This window comes from Grammomys surdaster, unplaced genomic scaffold (assembly GCF_004785775.1).
Source record: "Grammomys surdaster isolate TR1022 unplaced genomic scaffold, NIH_TR_1.0 215, whole genome shotgun sequence".
Taxonomy (NCBI): Eukaryota; Metazoa; Chordata; class Mammalia; order Rodentia; family Muridae; genus Grammomys; species Grammomys surdaster.
Genome location: NW_021604660.1, coordinates 138704 through 146069, shown reverse-complemented (window position 1 = coordinate 146069; position 7366 = coordinate 138704).

Here is a 7366-nt window from a genome sequence, read left to right as displayed (position 1 = left end):
TGTGAACTTGTCTAAGACCCCCCATAATTAGACATCCAAATTCAAAACTCACATAGTTGGGATTGAACATAAGACGCCTTCTCTAACTAAACAGAGAAGGGGGAGATGCCAGAAGCCAGGACCCTCGCCCTTACCTTTACCCCCTACCTTTCCCCACCTGCACAATGTCCTCTGAAGCTTGGCAACTGCAAGGCCCTGCTTAGCAACTGCAGATAGACTCAAAGCAGTGTACCATATCTTCTGAAGAACAGCAGGTAGATCATAATTCAAGGCAGTGTACCATATAGACCATGACATGTTTCAAGGCACAGGCCAAGAAGATTTTGTACTTTTCCACCACCTGGACCCTCTTACCCCCTCCCCTTGTAAAACATGCTATAAAAAAGCATTTCATGTTCAAAAAAAAAAAAGAAATTAAAAAAAAAAGAAAAAAAAAGAAAAAAAAAACAAAAAACAAAATGCCAGCATGGGGATTCTATAGGAATTTGAAGCAGAAACCATGGATGAACGTTAGCTTTCATTCAAGGTTATGTGTGATAGCCTTTTTATATAGCCTAGGACCAACTGCCTAGTACTGGGCAAGATAGTGGGGAGCCACAGAGAGCTGGGTGGGCTCTTCCATATTAATTAGCAATCAAATCAATCCCTCATAGACAAATCCACTGTCCAATCTGATCTGGAAAATCCTTCAGTTGAGAGTCACCTCTTGGATGACTCTAGATTTTACAAAACTAGTAGGGATATCCCACTTTTCTTGAAGCTTTTTTGGGAATATTTGTGCTTTGCATGAAAAAATGTTTAATAATAAAGGATAAGTAGAGACACAATCAGTCTTGAGTTTTGCTGTTCATCTTTATTATATTAGCTATAAATCTGAATTTTTATATGTGAAAAGTCAAAATAATGGGTGTAAAACTATTTTCAAAGTCCAACAAAGAAGTATTTTGGTTGTAACATTAGTCAAAAAGAAGCCAAGAGGAAAAACAATTGTTCTATTCATATTTCATTAGTTTGTCCTCTTATGGACAGAATAGGTGTGGACATTTTTAATTTATTTATTTATTTATTGGTTTTTAAAGACAGGGTTTCTCTGTGTAGCCCTGGCTGTCCTGGAACTCACTCTGTAGACCAGGCTAGGTGTGGACATTTATAACATTAAAGTTCAGTTTAATTCTGGAAAGCATTTAAAATTAATAGAGATTTTAATCACCATTTTAAAAGCACAAACAGCCATGCATGGATTTATCTAACTGACTTAGTAGTGCATTTCTGGTTTCACTTTTTGCTGGATCTTTGCCAAGGACTACATGCAAATGGTTAAAGAAGGAAAGTGGAGTTATGAATATGTTTTTTAATTTTGAATTTTTAGTGAAAATATATATATATATGCATTATAGTCTACAAGTGTTTAAGTTTACTTTTTTTTTTTACCTTCTTACTACTTCCCATACGACTGCTGCATGATTTATTTTTCTCTTCCTCTCTCCACTTCCTTATGTTTGGCCTATAAATATAAGACTTAACTGAAGGGAAACTGTCTGAGTTATTGGAGCAATACAAAACCATATGAGAAGTTGGATATAGGAACAAGGCTCAAAAGTGTCCTCTTTCGATTTTTAAGATTCGCACAAGGTAGGGAAGGATGCAGTCGGACAGCTGTAAAGTCTGAAAAGTACCTCGTGCACTTTGTCACTCAACAAGATATTCATTGCATTTTCCCCACAACCTGTGAAAAAGTGTGCTAGGAGTAAGACAAGTGAGTCACTGTTTATGTCCTTGAAGTGTTTGAAAACAAACTTGCATGAGAAGAAAGGCAGTCATTGTGAAGAAAGTTACAATGCATGGGGTAAATACAATGAGATGTACTGTTCCACCTAGTCGGAAAGTGACAGGAAAGGCTTCTGTGAAGGGGGTGCTCAAGTTGACCCAGAATAGATGGGCAGCTGCCAGCAAGCAGTGAGAGAAAATTGAGGGTAAAGAGCCTCAGCCACTAAGGCAAATATGGACCCAATGATTGGGTTCAGCATTAGAATTTAAGCATTGATGCATAAACAAGTGAAAAGCAAGGAGAAATGAAGAATGGAGTGAGTACTTATGGGACAACTTGTACCAAGTAATGAATCTTGAGATAGGAAGAGATAGGAAGCCTGGAAATGATCAGTCATAGGGTGAACATGAGCAGATTTTCTTTAAAATTACTCTACCTAAGATGTAGGGAAAGAATGAATCTTCAGGAAGCAAGCATGCATATAAGAATATAATTTAGGAGCTTGTTGAGATAGCTTAGGAAGGCAATGAACTGGGACATAAGGCTACTTTATTGCTTTGTAAGGATACTTACATGCCTTTATTGCCTTGGAAACACTGGTGAGTCATATTCCTACTGCTTCTCACCCTGTTTGCATCACGTGCTGAAACCAAGAGCCAGGGGCCGTTCTTTAAAGAAGAATTGAATGTATGTAGTCTATTTTCATAATTGAAATGAAGATGATTGGAATCCTTATCTATGGTTTCCATATCTGTGCTAGGTACCTGGATACAATGCCTCAGTTTCTCTGACATTTCTGGCTGCTATGGAACAATACCTGATAGAAACAGCAATAAATTAAGAGAGGCGAGACTTAGTTGGGGTCACCAGTTAGGTGGATAACACAGTTTATCACACCAAGAAACATGAGGCAGTTGGGGGCCAACACAGGCAGAGAGCTGATGGTACAGTTTCTTACATGTTGATGAATAATACGAAGAGACAGCTAGATGGACCTGGGGACAGACTATAATCTTAAAGCCCATTTCCATTGATCTACACCCTCCAGCTAGGTCCCACTTACAGGTCACACAGCCGGGGTCCTCCTACAGCTAGGGACCAAAAGTTCACAAGCCTATAGGAGACATTTCATATCCAATCCAAAATGAAATACATGAGATCACATCCTAAATGTTTGATATGTATAGTTACAACTTTTCAAAAATACAGCAATTCCAAGTATTTTCTTACAAGATTGCTCTGTGAATAGGAATAAAACTGTTGGCTGTGATGTGTTGTGTCTAGGAGATGATTTTTTTTCCTCAACTTGCCTTTGATCAGTGGTGAGGCAGTAATCACCCTTTAGATTTTGTAGCTGATAATCTTTGGTACATCTGGTGTTGGGAGTGAGGTCACTTTGAATTTTCAAGGCACAATATCACCATTGATTCAGAGGTTCTGGTTTCCCTAGAGAGGCCAGGAAAATCTTAATGTTTATTACTTGGAACCTGTTTTAAAAAAAACATATCCAAAATATTCCAGTTTTATTATTAATGTAATTATCCTCTTTTCTGGTGCCTCAAAGACTTTTTCTTCTCTTCTTTTGCATTTCCAGGAAAGACCCTCCCCCCACCCCCTTTTGGCTTCACCTTTCAGCTGTCTTAGAAACAACAGCACATTTTAACCACAGATTTGTAAGTATCCTTTTAATTTTTCTCTACTTAAGAAATTAGATACAAATTTGGGGGAAAAATAGATCCTTTGGCAAAATATAGCTACACAATATGAATGGACATGAAAGTTTGAAAAATCTACCACTCTTCAAAAATAGCAACTGAATATTATGAAAGAAACCAAACATCAGTCGAAAACATCTCTTTTTTTGTATGTGTATGTACAGCTAGTGAATATTACATTTATTCTTTGGCCAATTCCTCTTTCCTGATGTCCTTACACTGTGTTTTTCTCTTGTGTGTCCATATGTTTTTTGAGGTCAGCATGTTGCCTATTGTTCTAGTGACATATCCTATATATCCACATATTTTAGAACAGTTATGACATAAGTAAGAAGGAAAAGTGTGGGGAAAACTTAGAGACCGCCACAGTGGTGGGGGCCCGGAGGGGCTTCCGCGCTGTGACGGGTCCCACCTTTGGGAGGAATCCTATGGTTCTAGCGGCCTAGAGGCCTTGGTGGCCACAGGCCCCAATGACACGAGGAAGTCCTTGGTTCCAGAAAGGTTTATTGTCATGGCGGATGGTGGATGGATCTAGGCGTACCCCCCAGAACTCAGGGCAGTCCCGAGTTATATAGGGAGGGAGAAAGGGGGAGGATTGGGGGAAGATCTGAGGGAGGCATGCTTAATTTGCTCTGCCCTCTGGCCTTCATTAGTATGTAAATCCCTAGGGCGTGAGGCCTATAGTCTGGCCTATGTGACTGAACAATGTAATTCTATGAAGACATGACTGCTTTTCAGGACCTTGGATTCTGGGGGGTGCCGACTCCTGCCGGTACTCACACAGAGTCTCGGAGTTCTAGGCACCTGCTCAACCATGACCCAGGATACCCTTACGCAGTCCCACAGAAAAGAAAGATAGAACATGGATACAGGAAAGGGAGGCATGTTTATGCATTTAAAAGTCATGTGGTGTGTATTTTGCATGCTTAACAGTTTTAGTAAAAATTAAAGGTTCATACTGCACCTCACACAGCCAAGGTCTGTTCAGTTTCAGTGCATTTCTTAAATGCCTATTACTGTGTATATGATAATTAAGTTTAATGTTTCAGTTCAGGATCTGTTGCAATCTGACCCATCCTATTCTACATAATCCGGAGTTTAAGGTTAAGGTGAAACATATATTTTTACACATGTATTATTAGGTAAAGTTAGAGGAACCCGGGAGAAAAAAAAATAGAAATCTGTAGCACAAATGTTATCTGTGATGATACAATTTTTACACCTTATTATTGCAAGAAAACTGTGTGGATATACATCAAGTTCAAGAGTACAGATCCAGGGACCATGCTGTAGAACAGCTCTCAGCCTTCCTAATGCTGAGACCTTTTAATACACTTCCTTCTGTTGTGGTGATACCCGCCCCTCCCAACCATATAATTATTTCATTGCTACTCCCTAACTGTAATTTTGTGACTATTATGGATTGTAATGTAAATTCTTGGTAAACAGGATATTTGATATACAACCCCCCAAAGGTTCAAGAGCTACAGGTTGAGAAATGCCAAAGAAGAGAGATCAAGAAAGTAAGGCCACTATCTAAGGCTCTTACTGGCTTGGAAATCTGTGCAGCACATGTCTGGACTTCACAGCTGTAGATACCTGTGTCTGTGGGTGTATTGACCTGGAATAATAACTGCTTAAGATCTTTTTATGATCCAGGGAAATTCTCAAATTACTGTTAGTTAGTAGTTACGACTTTGACTAATTTACAGAGTAGCTAATATAGCCAGCCAACAGTAACTTGACATATTTTTAATTTGCCTTATCAGATAAGATCTATCAAACTGTGTAGTTAAAGGGTATATTCAACTCTTAAACATTCAGTAGCGGTGTGATCTGTTTCCTAGCTGTGTGATGTTACCTTTTGGTTCTAATCCATCCACTTATTAATTTTCTAGTCTTGGGGAAAGTTCCTGAACTCTGTGAGGAAGTTTCGCTTGACAGTACAATGGAGGCTACAAGGCTTCCTTCACAGCTTATAACAGGAACTAAATGAAAACGATGAAACTATACTACATAGAAATAGAAGACATCTACATTACTGTCACATTTCCCCATCTTTTCTATGTCACTTTGTAAACCTTGCCCTTATACCCAATGATCACTTCCTTAGTAAGCATACGTAAACTGTCTTCTAAGTTAAGTTGGTCTTTGAGGAATCACTTTGACAACAGATTCAGGATAGGTTCTTGGCCATGCTCGATGTTGTTTCCAGCAACTGTTTTAGATCCTTGACCTGCAAAGTCAGCTGTGGACCAGACTTTTAGAAAGATGTCTTTTCCCGTAAGGGAGATTCTCAAACTACTTGGTCATTAATACTAAAGGAAACGTGGTTTGGGTTGTAACAAGTGGCTATTCCTAGAGCTCTTCCTTCTGAAGTCTCAATTTAGCAGATCGAACAGAAGTTTAGTTTCAATAAAACCTGTCTCTGATTTCTATATTTCGAATTACAGCCTCCCTATCTTCTAAGTGTTGAGCCAGGGAGCTGTATGTGTGCTTATGTGGATGAAAGGATATACTTATGTTTGGTAACCCAGATCATGTGGAAAGAGTGGAAAACTGGTGTTGAGATGTCTAAAAAAAGCCAGATGTGAGGGTCAACTGACTGGGAATAATGGAGGTTTTGCAGAGGTCAGGGGGCTGGTATGGGTCTGTCCTAGGTCCTCTGCATACGTGTTATGGCTCAATTGCCTGATGTCATCCTAACAGTGGGAGCAGGGGCTTTCTCTGACTCTTTTGTCTGCTTGTGGGACCCTTTTCCTCCTACTGGGTTGCCTTGTCCAACATTGATGTGATAGTATGTGCATACTCTTATTGTGGCTTGTTATGCTGTAATAGGGTGATGTTCCCAGGAGGCCTCCTCTTGTCTTGGGTGGGTGGGACGGGGTGGGTATGGAGGTGAGAGAAGGTGCCAGGGGAGAGAGACTGGGGGAAAGGAGGGAGAAGAGACTGCAGTTGGGATATAATATATGAGAGAATATTTCATTTCAAAGCCAGATGTGAAATTCATTAAATGGCAGGCTTTCTCTGTTTAAAAGGACTGTTGGAGACCATCTAGATTGTCTCTTCATCAGAGAAGAAGAGAGTAACTTAGTGCTTCACCCAAGGTCACAGAAGACAGGGATTACAAATCATACTTCTTCTCCCAACTCCACTCTGCCCCAGCATACTAGGCTGACTCTGCCTCTGCCATTTCAGGAACCAGCAATACCAGTGAATCCAGTTTCTCTGAGTAGTTGAGCAGTGAGCTAGAAAGTGCTCTGACTCACCTGTTTATCTGCATTTGGAAAGCAAAAGTGTCTTCCTTACAGAATCTCACTCAGCAGGAAGGCATCCAAGGCACCATAGAGGCAGGCTGTGTGTCCCATATCTACCCCTGCTATGACCTCTCGCCTCTTTGTGCCTCTTATCAAACTCCATTACTGTGTCCGTTGCTAAGAAAGAAACTCCAGAAGGAAGACTAGGTTTCAGAAGAGAGATGAACATCTCTCAGATGGGAGGAAACCACCAGCTAACCTGTCCCCAGTGTCCTTAACATGAATAGGTTATTCACATGAATAGGAGTCCACATGCGTTTGTCACATTTAGTCTCCCCAACCTTGGGAGGTTTTGTTTTGTGAACTCAAAAGAAATGGAAGCAGCTTAGACCATCTGTGTGCTTCCCCATGGTCTTATGAACGAAGCAGGAGCATGGAGCTCAGATGACAACCCATTATGAAGCCTAAGTGCCTCACGCTTCGTTGCTGATTCTTTTTAGCTCTGCCGTATGTAATTCTGTGAAAACAGGTCAATTTTTAAACACAACTAACTTGAGAGTTTATAAGTAGGACACATGAGCTACCTTGCAAATTATTCTCACCTCTTACTTAGACTTTGCAATGTT